The following is a 15341-nucleotide window of genomic DNA, read 5'->3' as shown; positions in this document are numbered from 1 at the left end:
CCAGCAGCCAGAGTCAGCAACGCAGACTCGTCCCTGGGTCCCCAGAAAGGACCCAGCCTGAGACACCTTGACTTCTGTCCAGTGACAGCCATGCTGGACCCCTGACCTCAAAGTTCTAAGGTCACAGATGTGTGTTGTGTCAGGTCATGACATGTGTGCTTACTGGTCACAGCTGCATTGCACACCCAACACAACAAGGATTCGGTAACAAGGTGCCCAGGAGCCAAACTGTGACCCTGGTGAGTTAACGGTGGGGGTCAGATCTAGAAAGAGCTCTGTCCAAGAGTGAGGATTATTGACACATTTATTTAACACATGTGACATGACACCCACATGCCAGGGGAGGGGACACACGGTGAACAGTCAGTGATGATGATGATGAGGAAGAGCAGCCTTCCCCAGGACCCACAGGTGACAGGAACCTCGGGAACCTCAGTGGGTGGTCAGCGGTGGGCGTCCCTGTCCTGGACGTGGGTCCCCCCGTGTGATGGAACATCCACTGACGTCCGTCTGCCCCCTCCCCCCACCGTCCTGCTCACAGAGGACCTCCAGGTGGGAGGTGGGAGGGTGGGTCTGCTCTGTGCCCACGGGTCACAGGCTGGTTCAGAGAGTGGCCGCTGGTCCCTTCTGTACGTCCTCAGTCCCTTCCTGCTGAGACGTTGGCTGTTCAGGAGGCCCTCAGCTCCAGGCTGGGCAGCGAGAAGCAGAGACGTTTCTTCAGCCTGAGGGTCCCCATTCCCACCAGCAGAGCCCGGGGACACTGGGGTCTCCAGGAAAGGGTCAGGCCCTGAGTCAGGCACAAGGGAACATTCCCCCTCAATTCTGTGCTGGGCAAATGGTCAAGGGAGTGGTCTCAAATGTCAAAATCCAGAAAACAGGCCTCAGAGGCCCAGAGAAGCGGGTGTGTGGGAAGGTGAAGATGTGAGACCCGTCGAGGGCATTGTAGAACGAGACCTCCCCCAGCTCACAGTCCAGGAAAACCCCCACCCTCTCAGGGGGGCTCACACAGGTCAGTGGGGTCTGTGGGTTGGTGAGAGCCCGGTAGTCACTCCCACGATTCAGCCCCACCATCCAGAACCCATTCTCAGGGGCCATTTTATCGTCACCTTTCCTCCTCACGTCCTCCCTGCACACCCCAACACACCACTGTGCCCTGTCCCCCACCTCCACCTCCCAGAAGTGTCTCCCTGACGTGAAGCCCTCACAGCCCAGGACACACTCATTCCCGCAAAATCTCTCGGGGTTTTCTGGCAGGTTCTGCCATGTGTCTGCCCGCTGCAGGCTCCTCTTGTCCTCAGAAACACGGAGGGTGGGGTGCGCCGTGTCTGGATCCAGAAACACATCCGCTGCAGGGGGTCAGAGGGCGTGGGGTCAGCCATGGATCCTGGACCTCAGAGCCTCAGCCTTCAAGGTCAGGGTCTGGGCAGGAGGCCAAGCCCACAGTCTGGGGTCCCCAGCCCACCCAGGACGGGACCCTCAGCCGTGCCAGGGAAACTGCGGGGGTCTCATGTTTGGTGAGGAAGGGGAGGGTGAGGAGGGTTGGGATCTACCATTTTCCTGTTTCTGCCCCAAAATGTGCACACCTGTGCTGTACAGTCATATGGATTAAACGTCAGCCCTGGCTCTGCCCCCTGAGCTGGAGGGTGTCTTTTCTTGCACAGTCTCTCTTTCCACAGACACCAGCTAGTGAACATCTTGAGCTGTTTCCTGTCTGTGAACTGGGGGTAAAACACTAATCTCTGGGGTAGAATAAAACAAACGAGTGGTATATGGAGCCCCAGGCTGGGCCCAGAGAAAGTGCCTGCTGTGACAACAGACACCGTGTCCCTCCTGTGATGGGGCCAGGCTGGGGCCCCATGTGCTCTGGGGTCCACTCCCTACCTGCCCCACCCCCTCTGGCCCAGGACTCAGTCCTCCATGAATAGCACCCCTGGGCCCCTGGGCTCTGGTTACTGTTGGTTTGGCCAAGGGGAGGCGCAGGCTGGACACGGGAAGGAGGGAGGAGAGGGGGCACATCGCTGACCCCCACGTCCCCCAGGGAGATGCTCTACCCCAGCTCCTCCCCCCAGGAACCCCCACCCCCACCCTGAGCCCCAGCTGCCTCCTCCAGGCCCCAGGGACTCCTCCCTGTCCCTCTGCCCTCGGCCCAGGGGTGGTCACAGCCCCCACTGCTGGGAGCCCTGGGGCCCCAGTCGTCCTTCTTGGTCTCCCTAATGTCACCCCACCTGTCACTGTGAACACACCCAACCCCATCTCTGTGTCAAGGATTTCCTTCACCTCTTCCTGCTGTGACCCCTGACCCACCTCACTGTCCTCAGCCAGCACACCAAAGCCTCCAGGTGACAGTCATCCGTGTCCCTTAAACACGGCCATGAGCACTTTTGTCACTAGCAGCCAGAGTGACAGGAGCCCCGAGGTCAACTCCACACTGGGGATCGTGTGGGTTATACAGGGTCACCTGTCACAGGACAACTGGGAGGTGTGGCTGGTGCTGCCCCATTCTCTGTCCCTGTTCCTGTCAGTCATCAGTGCCCGAGTCACAGTGTGAGAAAGTGCTGTAAGGGGTGTGTTGTCAGGGAATAATCTGTGCAGGTTGTGGGGTCCTCTGTCCTCTCTGACCCTGCACCCCTGGGAGTGAATCAGCCTGCAGCACAGTCTGTTGTAGTCGGAGGAGTTGTCTGCATCGTTTTTAGGTCTTAAGACACCTTCTCCTCACCGTGGTCATTACCATCAGACAAACACCCCCCTCAGACAGGCCGTCTGTCTCCTGAGGGTGCTCTGACAACACACGGTCACCACCTCACTCAGTCCTTGTCCCAGCCCTCACAGAGCAGCAGTGACTGTGGGACACGGCAGAACTCGGGGACACACAGAGGCAAGAGGGCAGGAGCCTTGTCAGGTCCCCCCTCCCTCTCCCTGCAGCCCCTCCCTCCAGCCCCGCCCCTCCTGCCTCTGCCTCCCCCAGAGACCTGTGGACCCCAGTACAGCTGCTGTCCTGGTCCCTGGGCTCTGGGGAGTGGGGAGGGGGCACCTTTGAGACCACAACCTCAGGTCACCTCCCTCAGGCAAGAGCTGGAGAGGAAAGAGGGAGCAGGGGCCCTCGGGGGTTGTCCTGGGGACACAGAGGGACCCACTCACCAGGCTGGAAGAGGGACATCTTCAACTCTGGAAGGAAGGAGACACAGACAAGGAAAGGTCATTCTTTCTGTCCTCCCCCCCACTGGCCTCACTGAGCCTCTTCTCCCTCCTCTCCTCAGTCCCCTCCAATGTCCACTCCCCTCGTCTGCAGCTCTGCGGGCCAGGCTGCACTCTCTCCCAGTGCTGGGCTTCCCCCCCATCACGCTGGGGGCCGTGGGGACATGACCAGGCTGTGCCGGGTGTGGGCGTGGGTGTCAGCAGGGTGAGGGGACACTGGGTCTGGAAGGTCCTCTCTGAGTGACCAGACAGGAGGGGGTGGTGCAGACACAGAGAATGAGCCTCTGAGCAGGATGGGGTGGCCCCTCCCCCAGCAGGAAAGGCTGCAGGTGCTTCCCCCACAGGAGCCAGGAAACCAGAGAGCCTCAGGCTCACTCACCTGCATAGGCCTGAGACCGCTCCTCACCTGCAAGGGAGACAGACACTCACCTGAGCTGTCCTTTCTGAGTCGGTTCCTTCCTCTCCCTTGTGCCCCCTGTCATCTCCCTGTGTGCCCCCCACCCCCCCACCTCCCCCTCTGCCTGTTCCCCTCCCCGGCTCCCCCCCCCCTTTCCATCAGCTGCAGCTCAGGATCCCCAGGCGCCCTGCACAGGCTGTCCCAGGGTCACCGCACAGCTGTGCTGTCCATGTCTGTGCAGCAGTCACCCCTAATCTGAGGATTTTCTTTCCAACTTTCAGTTAAATTCTGTCAACTGTGCTGGGCAAGTGTTCAATGGAAAATTCCAGGAAAAAAACAATTCATAAGTTTTAAATTGCACATCCTTCAGAGCAGCGTGATGAGGTCCCCTGCTGTCTGCTCCGACCTGCCCCCTCAGGAATCCCCCGGAGTCCAGCATATCCCCCCTGGGGATTCCCCCCCCCCGCCTTATTTACTGAGGAGCGTCTCCGTGGCAGACGGACGTTCTCAGTGTCACAGCGCTGGTGTTCAGTCACCTGTATTTTACTTAATAACGACTCCAACGTGCAAGAACAGTGATGCTGTGATGCTGGTGTGCCAAGGGGAAGCCTTCCTTTACGTGCGAGGGAAAAAGCTCATGCGTTCAGGGTGTGGCACCATCCCTGGTCAGACGTCCCTGGGGGACTTGGACCACGATTCCTTCGGATAAGGAGTGACCACCGTACTCTAGCACCTGGGTGTACTGCGCGGTGCCTCTCCCTGTGCACACGTGTGTACCCGTGTGCTGGGATCCATCCACCCCAATCTGTATTATTTCCTGCCTTCTTCTGGAAACAATAGGGTGACTGAGAGAAGAAATTTCAGACACTATTTTTTCAGCAGTGACCATAAATCTGTGACAACTGACCATGGCCATTCTGGGTTTCAAGAGACACTTTTCTCTCCTTCTGCTTTTCTTCTTGGTGGGCTACAGATTTTGTAAGTCAAGTAGGGAGGGAAGGACTCACATACTGAGTCAAGTCCCTGCTCCCTCTTTTTGGGGGGTTCCCCAGGTGTCCCTCACATGCGCCCCCTGGTGGAGAGACTGCAGCCCCTTCCCCACTCAGACAGACCACTGCCTGGTCCCCACACCAGCGTCCTAGTCCTTCCCCTGGGCGGTTAGGGGGGAGGGAGGGGGCTGAGCTATCCGAGCACAGAGGCTGATACAGGTCCGGGTACTCACGTGGTAGGTACGGGATCTTTGTCCACCCTGCAGGGAACAACGTGAGGGTCAGTGACGTGTGTCACCAGGGTCCCAGGACACGTGGGGCAGGGATCAGGACTTACTGAGTTCCTCCTGTAACTTCTCTGGAAATAAACAGAAAAGGGAAGTCTGTCAAGGGGATCCCAGGCAGTGGTGGGTGCGGGCTGGGGAAGGGAGGTCGTGTCCTCCTGTTGTGGGGCCTCACCTTTGGCGCTTCTCTCCCGCTGCTCCTTGGCCTGAGCTGCTTCTTTCTCCGCCTGAGCTGCTGCTTTCTCCGCCTGAGCTGCTTCTTTCTCCGCCTGAGCTGCTTCTTTCTCTGCCTGAGCTGCTCTTTTCGCTGCCTGAGCTGCTGCTTTCTCCGCCTGAGCTGCTGCTTTCTCCGCCTGAGCTGCTTCTTTCTCTGCCTGAGCTGCTGCTTTCTCTGCTGGATCCCACTCCTTCTCCCTGGACAGGGCCTGGTTCTTCTGCTGTCGCCACAGGAAGCTCCACACCATGGCCCGGTACTCCAACAGAGCAATTAGGGTCACCCACAGGACGACCACTACCCACATCTTCCAGGACCTGAAAAGGGGGACTGCGAAGGGTTAGCTTGAGCTAATCCCCAAGTTGGATCACAAGGTATCTCAGGTCTGAATATAATCGTTCTCTCCCCAAAGTGCCCAGAACTTTCACTGGCACCTAACACCATTGTCTTGAAGTAACTGCCTCTCACGTGGGAATGTTTTGAATATAAAAGAACGTATACAAAGTCATTGATATCTCTCCACTGCTCCTCCCTCTGCTATTTATTAGCTTCTTCTGAGTCACTTTACTCTGGGGATTAAGAATGTGAACTTCGGGACTGGAGACCTGGGTTTTGATTCTGGGTCTTCCACCTGACTAGCTCTGTGACCTTGAACTAATGACTTAAGCACCTGTTCCTGGTGTCCTGATGGGTCAGAGATTAAGTTAATGTTTATACACTGCCTGACACATAGTGAGTGCCATGCAAGTGTTGGTTAAATCTTAAAAACAGAAATATATTTTTATTTTATCTTCTTTATGGTGAAAATAGCACTCTACACCAGCGGGTCTGCCTGTTGTTCTCTCTTTCCACCTGGGTCTCAGCAACCTTCCCGCCTCAGCACAGGGGGCAGGTCTGTGTCTGCTCTCATGGGGCAGCGCCCCCTGCACACACGGCCCATCGGGGGCACTTGCACCGTCTCTGACTCTTTGTTAAAATGGTTAATGATACAGGAAATAACCTTTTACATGGGTCATTTCACAGAAATGCAAAATGATCTGTGAGATAATTTCCCAAAAGTGGCATTTTGCATAACTGAATGACCACTTTGGATAAGGTGGCTCTGGTGTTCCCAGAGGAAGTTGTGCTTATTGACACCAAAAATACTCCAAACAACAGCCAGAAACCTCTAAGAGTCACTGTATCCCCACAATTCTGACATCAGAATGTCTTACCAACCATCTGATTTTTCCAGTGTTGCCAGTCTCACAGGTGGAAATCACTTCCCTAGTCAGTGAGATTGGACACTTTTCCCAGAATCATTTCCTGTTCTGTGATCCAATACTTCCTGTTCTTTGTTCATTGTTCTACTTGGTGGTTTCATATTTTAAAAAGATTAGCCCTTTTTCTAAGATTTCCATTGTACATATTTTCCCCTTTTCTCATGTCTTTGCTGATCTTGACCATTTGTCCCCAGTCCCCATCCCCTGGCACCGTGTATGGCCGCAGGAAGTGCTCAGAAGGTGTCTGTGACACAAACAGCTTCATGGGGAAGGAGCAGCAGGTCCCTGCTCTGTCCCTTCTGTTCCCTGCAGAGGTCCAGGTCAGCAGCAGACAACCACACCTTCCCCTAGGGGCCACCCAAGAGCACAGGGCAGTGGGCAGAGCACTCACCTGGGATGGAAACCCTGGCTGACCTCTTTTGGCCCAGCAGGGGGTTTCTGATGACACAGGAGACCCCCTTCCCAGAGCTGTCCTCCAGGATCACAGAGGCTGAGGCTGCATAAAGGCCCTGGGGGTCTGCAGCCTCAGGAGCTGCCTCCTTGGGCAAGCTCTGTGCCCTGGCGTCTCCACTGGATTATGGGCTGTGGGTACCAGTCAGTGGACCTGCAATCCAGACGGATCCCTCCAGCCTCATAGCCCTTCATTTCAATGTGGGGATCAGAGCCCAGTGCTGGGGAGGAAAGGTGAGCCTGAATCATGGGGGCATCCTCTGCACTGGTGAGGGTCTCCACAGCAGGGAGGGGCACACCCACCCTGGATGAGCCCAGCAGGGATCCACCAGGAGCTATTCCCAGAGTGTGCTGTGCAGGAGAGACTGACCCACAGTGTGACCCCTGCCTGACCATCCCTGGAACCTCGTGCTGGATCCAGGGGGATCTGGGCCAGAGCCCAGGTTGTTTCCCTTAAATCCCCTTAGAGACTGCTGGGCCCTCCCCTCCCCCCTGGCCCAGACATGCTGGTTCCTGGAACAGCCACTCACCCTACCCAGGGCAACCAGGTAAATTCTTGCTTAGTAGAAGCACTTCATACCCCGCTGCCTCAATCCATTCTGCCTGTCCTGTGTAAGTCTTTGCCCTGCACTATGGGGGAAAGATAGGCTCGTTGTATTTCATTACGTGTATGTCCCCTCAGGAAACTCTTGCTGCGATTAATGCTGCAGGTGTCAGCCTCCTTTGGGGCCCCTCCACCGTGGGAGGTTTCTGTCACGTGACTGTGGATAGGGGAACACTTCTCCACAGAGGAGTGCTGACCCAGGCAGGAACTGTGGGGTTTTTCCTACTGACACTGAATCCCTAAACACAAGGGGAGCAGGGAGGAAGCCCCTTACAGACCTGAGAGGACAGAGTCCTGTGGGGAGGACTCTCTTCAAAGGACCTGTGATCTACAGGGAGGGACAGTGTCTGGCTCAGGAGGCCCTGCAGGGACAAAGCCAGGACCCCCCACAGCCCATCCCCTGCCGGGCTCCCCAGGGACCCACCAGGCAGCAGCCCAGGGCGGGGCTGTGTCCTAAGAAGGGGAAGTGCAGCCCTGACACCTGGACACGAGCACTTTCATGGGGCAGCACCTCAGACAAGGTCACTCTGTCCCTGGGACGGGTCAGGACAAGGTCAAGACCCCTCAGCAGCCGGTCTGAGCACAGAGGAAGCAGGAACAGTGTGCAGACCTCAGCAGTGACCACCCTCCCTGTCCTGGCTGGGAGTGACCCATGACACCCCTGCACCTTCCTGACAGCATCCAGCCCAGAGCAGAGCCCTGCTTCCACTTCCCCCCAAGTCCCCTGACAGCCCAGAGGTCACACCAGATCCTTCCTGACACCCCCTCTCTGAGACACCCCGGTTTCCTCCCCTGTGCGTCCCCCCTCCCTGCTCCAGGGATGGACACACCCTGTTCAACTGCACGTGTGTCCCGGGGCCTTTGGTTGGAGGGTGTGGGCACCTCAGGTGCTGTCCCTGCAGCTCAGCCCCCTGGACCCACAGCATCGGGCACCTGGGGGGCCCACGGCCACTGTCTGGGACACGCTGCACCCAAACACCTGTGTGCCCCCCACTGCGCGGGGGGGGTTTCCTCCTCCTTCCTGTCCCTGACCTCCACTTCCCTGCTGAGACCCGGTGGGCAGCGTGAGGGACTCTTCACTGGATGCAGGAGGAGCCCTTCCTGGGGGACGACCTGGGTCTGTCTCGGGCCTCAGAGAAGCAGGGAGGAAGTCGGGGGGGCAGGTGCTGGTGAGGAGCAGGGAGAGCTCTCAGGTGGGCCTGGAGCCTCTGCCCCTGACCCCACAGGAAACAAGCACAGATCAAACCTGAGGCTCACCTGCAACCTTCAGCTCCACCCGGGCTTTTGCATAGAAGTCTCCATCTTGGAAATAACACAGGTAGGTTCCTCTGTCAGAGGCTCTGATGTCTCGAATCCGGAGAGCAGCCTTCCCCGCAGTGATGTCCTCTCTTAAAATCGAAGTTCTCCCTCGATACTCTGCTGCCGGTGTGTCCTCTTGCCCGTGTGCGTACGTGTGCACTACCTGCCTGGGGCTGGATCGCACCCACTTCAGCTTCATGGTCTCAGCGCTCATCTCCGGGGACAGGTGACAGGGCAGCTCAGCGTCTTCGCCCTCAATGGCCAGGATGGGCTCGGGGGGTCCAACCACAGCAAACTGAGCTGGTCATCAGAAGGGGGGGCTCCGTCAGAGGGAGCTGGGGCCCGAGGACCAGGGGGTGACCCAGGAGGGAGGGCGAGGGGAGAGACACCTAGACAGGAACTCAGTCCTCACACAGGTGGGTCTGGATGGGCCTTGCAGGGGTGGGGGGAGTCCAGGGTCCTGACTGGGCCCCAAGGGAAAGGCTTCAGGTGCACGAACGCAGAGCAGGTCCTACCTGAGCAGGGGCTGAGCAGCTGGACCACGGCGAGGCAGACAGGGAGGGCAGGCAGACGGGGGACCAGGCGCCTCACCATCGTTCCCTGCTGGGCAGAGAGAGACGCCAGCAGGGGCTGGGTGGCAGTGATGACCTGGGAGAAGGTGGAGAATTCCACATGGAGAGGCGGCCTCCCCAGATCTGACCCAGGGTACAACCGAGATCCCTGTTGATGGGAGAGCCTCTTCTGCAAATGTCCACTGGGGAGTCTTGGATTCCATCATGAAAGTCACCCATGAAACATGCATCTGTAGCGTACATACCTTAACCCTTTCCATCAGGGAGTCCCTTGGCTCTCATGAACAAAAGTCCTCAGAATCCCTCCACTCACCCACACTTCCCTGTCACAGCCAGGTGCCAGCAGCACCCTCTGAGGAACACAGGCCCTCCTGCTCCTAGTTCCTGCTCTCAATGCTGCCCCCTGCAGGCCATGATCCACACAGCAGCCAGGACATCCTGACCCCTCACCTCCCTGCTGCTCAGCCCCTCCCAGGGGCTCCAGTTCCATCCAGAGTAGAAGCTGAAGTCCTCTGCACCCTGTACTTTGAAAATTATCGAAATGTTTTAAATTTTAAAAGTTTTCACAGTGTGGGATGTATTTCCACTTATTTTTGGAGATATTTATTCTATTTTATTCTTGATCACATACAAGCTTAAAATGACCAAAATATTATTGACAGTATTAATAATAATAGAATAAAACATTCATAATTTATAATTGAAGTTATATACTTTGCTTCAAACGAGTTTAAATATTTCTCGATGTATTTTGAATATAGAAACATGCACACACACACACACACACAATGACTTAAAAATATTTTCCCTTTGTAAGAATTAGTCTGAGAGAAAAAAATCAGGCATTATCACAAAGGTTATATTTAAGTGTGTTCATCATGGTAAAATCTGTAATAGCAAAATGTAGATACAATTTAAATACCCAAACTGCAACAAATTTTGTTACAAATACATAGAAAACCTCTTTATTAAAAACATGATTCCTAAACCAACAACCCACACAATCTCAGTGGTGAAAAGCTGAAGGCTGTTCCTCTGGATCAGGAAGAAGAAACAGATGCCCACTATGACCACTCCCATTTAGTACAGTGTTGGGAGTCCTAGCCACACTGATCAGACAAGACAGAGAAATAAATATCATATAAATCAGAGAGGAAAAAGTAAAATTCTCACCATTTGCACATGACATGATACAAACTAGAGAAAAGCCTGAAAATTCCACTCAAGAAAACCCTAAACAACTATTAGAACTACTATGAATGGAGTCACATTGCAAGATATAAAAGAAGAAACCTGCTGCATTTCTACACAGCAATACTGAACATTCAGAATGAGCTTTTCTTTAAACCCCATTTTCAATATCATCCAAAAGGACAAAGTACCTAGGATTCAATGTAACTAAAGAGATGACAGACCTGTACACTGATGACTGTAGGACGATGAGGACAGAAACTGAAGAAACACAAGTAAGTGGGGACATACAGTGTGCTGGTGTTGGGAAGGATTCACATTGTCCCAATGTCCGCACTGCCTAAGGCAACACAAGATTTCAGTGCAATCCCTACTAAAGTACCAACCACCTACTTCTCAGAAGTACAACAACTAACCCTAAAATGTATGTGGAAACACAAAAACTCTGAACAGCCAGAGAAACCCTGAGACAGAACAAAGTTGGTGGTGTCACACTCCCTGACAGGACAGGACGTCACACGTCTGCACTGAAGAGACAGCAGGACCTGGCAGGACAGCAGTCACCAAAGTCAATGGGACAGACCAGAGAGCCAGCAACGAGTCCTCGCTTCTGTGGGCAATCAGTCTGAGGTGAAGATACCCTCTCTAAAATGCTGTTGTCAGACCTGGATGGATACGTGCAAAAGGGTGTGACTGCATCCCTTTCCTAAACCAAGTACAAGAAAACACACAAAATAAAATGAAAGATTTAAATGTAAAATCTGAAACCATAAAACTGGATGGAAACATAGGCAGTGAATTCTCTAACAGCACTCTTCCCAATGTCTTTCTGGGCATGTCCCCTTGGGCAAGGGCTAAAAGTGAAAAAATAAAAGAATGAGACCATCTCACAGTAACAAGTGTTTGCCCAGCACAGGAAACCACCAACAAAATGTAAACACCATCTAGTAAATGAAGAATGTATTTGCCAATAATACAGTTTTAAAAATGATTAGTGCTGAATGGTGTGGCTCAGTGTGTTGAGCACCAGCCCAAGAACCCAAAGGTTGCCAGTCAGATTCCCAGGGAGGGCACAGGCCTGGGGTGCTGGTTGGGTCCCTGGTAGGAGCACCTGACAGGCAAACAACCAATGTTTCTCTCGTGGTTCGATGTCTCTCTCCCTCTATTTCTCCCTCCCTTTCCCTCTGTCTAAAAATAAATAAGTGGGATCTTAAACTAAATAAATAAATAAAATAAAAAGCAGATAGTAAGAGGACCCACTTTTAAACCATATTCAATATTCAAAATTAAGAAGAACTCACACAACTAAACACAAAAAAACAAAGAATCTGATTTAGAAGATGAGCTGTGGGCCTGAATGGACATTTCTCCAAAGAGGATGTACAGACAGCCAACAGACACATGGACTGGAACCCCCTCTGGGGTCAGAGAGTGTGTAGTCATGCATTCTTCAACTGTTGTGTGTGTGGATGCTTCAGATTGTTCTATATCACAAGTATGTCTTTAACAATTTCTTTATGTATACATCTTTTTTATATCCTCACACAGGGACATTTTCTTCATTACTTCTAGAGGGAGAGGAAGGATGGAGGAGAGAGTAGGAGATAAACATATGAAGAGAGTGGGCGCACGAGAGAGAAACATGGACATGAGAGAGACACATCAGTTGGCTGCCCCTCCTAGGCTGCATAATCCGGGGATGGTACCCAACACCTAGGTTTGTGCCCTGACCAGGAACCGAACCCCCAGCCTTTTGGTGTGTGGGATGATGCTCCAACCAACTAACTAAGCCACACTGGCCAGGGTCTTATAATAAATCTTTAAGACACACACCTGGTAACCCACCCCACTGTTCTTTCCACATTATTTCTCTAAATGATGACCTGCTAACTTATCTGTGACTCAGATAAACAGCCAGTTTGCTTAAGAATTCCAGACACTAACTTCAGAAGGAGCTCACTCCACCCTCAAATGTTCAGCTCTGGGAGGTTTGCTGACCTTGACCAGGCACCTGAACAGACTGTGTTGCTTGCACATTGTCCCCTCGACACAGAACTCTCAACACCCTCCTTTCTGTGTCTTTGTTGTGTTTTTGTTCTCCTCCTTCTCTCTGTTTACAAAATCCTCTGCCTGTGTCCAGTGTTCAGATGGTCTTTGTCAGGAGAGACCCCCGTCTTCTCCAGCTGTGGGCCCTTGAATGGACCTACTTTCCTCCCACCAGGCCTTGTCTCTCAATTATTGGCTTTTGAACAACAGACAGACAAACTTGGGTTAGGTGTCAACCTCTCTTCTAGAATGTCCTAGAACTCGTTCCCAGAGACCAGCAGGAGAGACTGTGAGGGTCCTTGCTCCTCTCTGACCACAGGAAGTTCCCAGGGACGGGCAGGTATCCAGCTCCCAGGTTCCCATTGTCTCCCTCCCACAGGTGTCCCAGTGCAGACCTTACCTGCCCTGCTCCACGCTCCCCCTGTGCCCTCACCTGCAGACTCACAGCACCATACTCCTTCTCTGGCTGAGGGACACCCTGCAGGCTCCCCCAGCTCCTCAGGCTCTCTCCTAAAGGGACCTGGGCCCTGGCTTTCACCAACTACCCTCAATTAACCTTGACACTCCCAGATGAAAATCACAGAGCAAAGGTACTTGATGGTTAATTATTATAGGTGAGTCTCTGATGTGGAAGGAAGGGTGGGGAAGAGGAAAAGGTGCTTAACAAGGGAAACAGGACAAAGTCCCCCTTTGAAAACACTTGTTCCCTGATTGGCTCAGAGCCTGGGTCTCATCAGTTGCTGGGCAGAAACCAGCAGGCAAGTTTGGCATGAACTGAGACCCCATGTTAGATGGAGCAGTGCAGACCAGCTCCAGCCCTGACCCCCAGCCTCTGCGTCTCTTTCTGTGGTCACCTGCGTGATTCAGTCCTGGGTGTGGGAGTGCATGATCGGTATTTCAGTATATTCTCCTGCTTTATGTCTTTATATCATAATGGACATTAGAGCGGAATACAGACAAATTAACTGCTCTTAATGTGTGCGGGAAGTGAGTCTGAATTTAACGGTCACTGTGGCCCTCTGTGGACATCTTTGCACCAGAGCCCAGGGGAGTGTGAGCACACAGAGAGCAGACGCAGGCCACCTTCCCCGGCACCTCCGAAATCAGTCTCTGATGGACTCAGAGATAATTCAATACCAGGTTTCCAGGCACAGTGGTGCCAGGGACCCACAGGAAAAGGAAATTTAGGAATTTTTGTGGGGGGTTGGGAGGCTGTGGCTGAGATCATTTGTCCTCCGAGCCTTCTCTGTGCTGCATTCGGATTTTCACCTGGATTGACCCCTCCTCTGTCAGCAGGAGTCTGTGTTTTCTGTTCACAGTGAACATTTTATTGCACGTGCTCACTTCATTAGAATCTACCCCTGTTCTTATTTGTTTATTTATCTGATGCTGCTTAGAGTGGCCGACCTCAGGGCCCTCTCCCCTGGGCACTCCTACACACCTGTCAGGGAGGACACCTTCTGAAATGCGCTAATACAAGTGCCCTCCCTCCGGGGAGCACACCTGAGCCTTCCCTTCTCCTCTCAGTCCCCCAAGGCAGGCATCTCCTAAACTCTCAGAGATCCCAGGAGACACGCAGCCAGGGGGGCAATAAGCAGGGGCAGCTTTTCTCAGGCCATCTCCCTGAACCTGAGTCCAAGGCCCCCTTTCCTGTGACTTCCCACTGAGCCAGAGCAGCCCCATCTAGCGTCCCTCCTGTTGCTTCTACTGTCCTATGCCTTTCCTTGTTCCCCTGCCCTTGGCTTTAATAAATGTAACAACCAAAAGGAAAAAATAAAATATAAGTGTAGGAGTCATTTTCAGTCGTATGTTGACAATGATCAGTGGATTGTTTATGTGTGGGTGTCTTTGGCTCCTAAACGCCTAGTTATCCGTGATTTCAATGACGGTCGGGGCCCAGGTCCCTGGCCACTCTTCCTACGGTCAAGGCCACCTCCGATAGCTGCTCCCCAGCAGCCTGACTCAGGACAAGCACTAACTGAGACCACTCCCGTCCACGCCCTGGCGTGTGAGGGCACTTCTCCCTCCTCTGCCCACGCTGCACCAGGAGACTGGCCTTTCTTGAGGACCCGGAGGATGTGGGCCGTGTGAATCACTTGAATGGCAGTGTGAACTTTGAGGGGGAAAAAAGAGTTCGACTGAAAGGGCTCTTGGTAGCTAACTCAGCTTGAATTTTTTAAAAACAGCCTAGCAGCCATTGGTGCACAGTGGCCTCTCCCGCAAAAACAGAGAAGCCTGCGCTGAACCGCCTGCCTGCACCCCGCCCGCCCTCTGAGCCAGCCCTTACAAGGAAGTTCCAGCAATCCCAAGTCAACCAATGGCACTGAAGCTTTCCCCGTGCAATAGGGGCTGTGCAGCTCTGGCCTATCAGGGCGCCTCTTTTCTGACCGATCAGGACAGCGCGCTTTGGACCATTCAAGTATTTAGGACGTGAAGTCCTTATTTGCGTGGGAACAGACCAATCACGGACCTGGGGCGGGGCCTCTGCTCCCTGGAAGCCCGCCCCTCTCTCTGAGCCCCAGCACTTTCGGGTTCCTGGAAGCTGCTCACCGTGAGGTCGGGAAGAGCCGAGTGGAGCCCCCGAGATGATGCGGGCAGCGCCTCGCAGGACTGGGTCCCAGGGTGGCCTCCCAGCCCTGTTCTGACAGCCAAGTTCATGTCCGTGCTCTGCCCCAGGGGTGATTTGCTCTGAGCAGTTTGCTTCACTGAACCAAGGAGCACGGGGTCTTCTCACCTCTCCTTTCTCCCACTCTGATGTAAGCGTTGGGTTCCCTCCCTCCTTCCAAATGCAGGAAAGAAGGTGAATCGGTCTTTCTTTACAGGACGTTTGGGTCTTGT

General features: G+C 53.8%; 1 pseudogene; it reads right to left on the bottom strand.

Moving 5' to 3' along the window:
• Positions 1-293: 293 nt before the first annotated feature.
• Positions 294-13015, bottom strand: LOC123804532 (annotated as a pseudogene).
• Between the last annotated feature and the right edge of the window lie 2326 nt (positions 13016-15341).

The sequence above is a fragment of the Phyllostomus hastatus genome, unplaced genomic scaffold (genome assembly GCF_019186645.2).
Source record: "Phyllostomus hastatus isolate PE091 unplaced genomic scaffold, TTU_PhHast_1.1 phas_scaffold_216, whole genome shotgun sequence".
NCBI lineage: Eukaryota > Metazoa > Chordata > Mammalia > Chiroptera > Phyllostomidae > Phyllostomus > Phyllostomus hastatus.
This window is presented reverse-complemented; position numbering and strand designations above follow the sequence as displayed.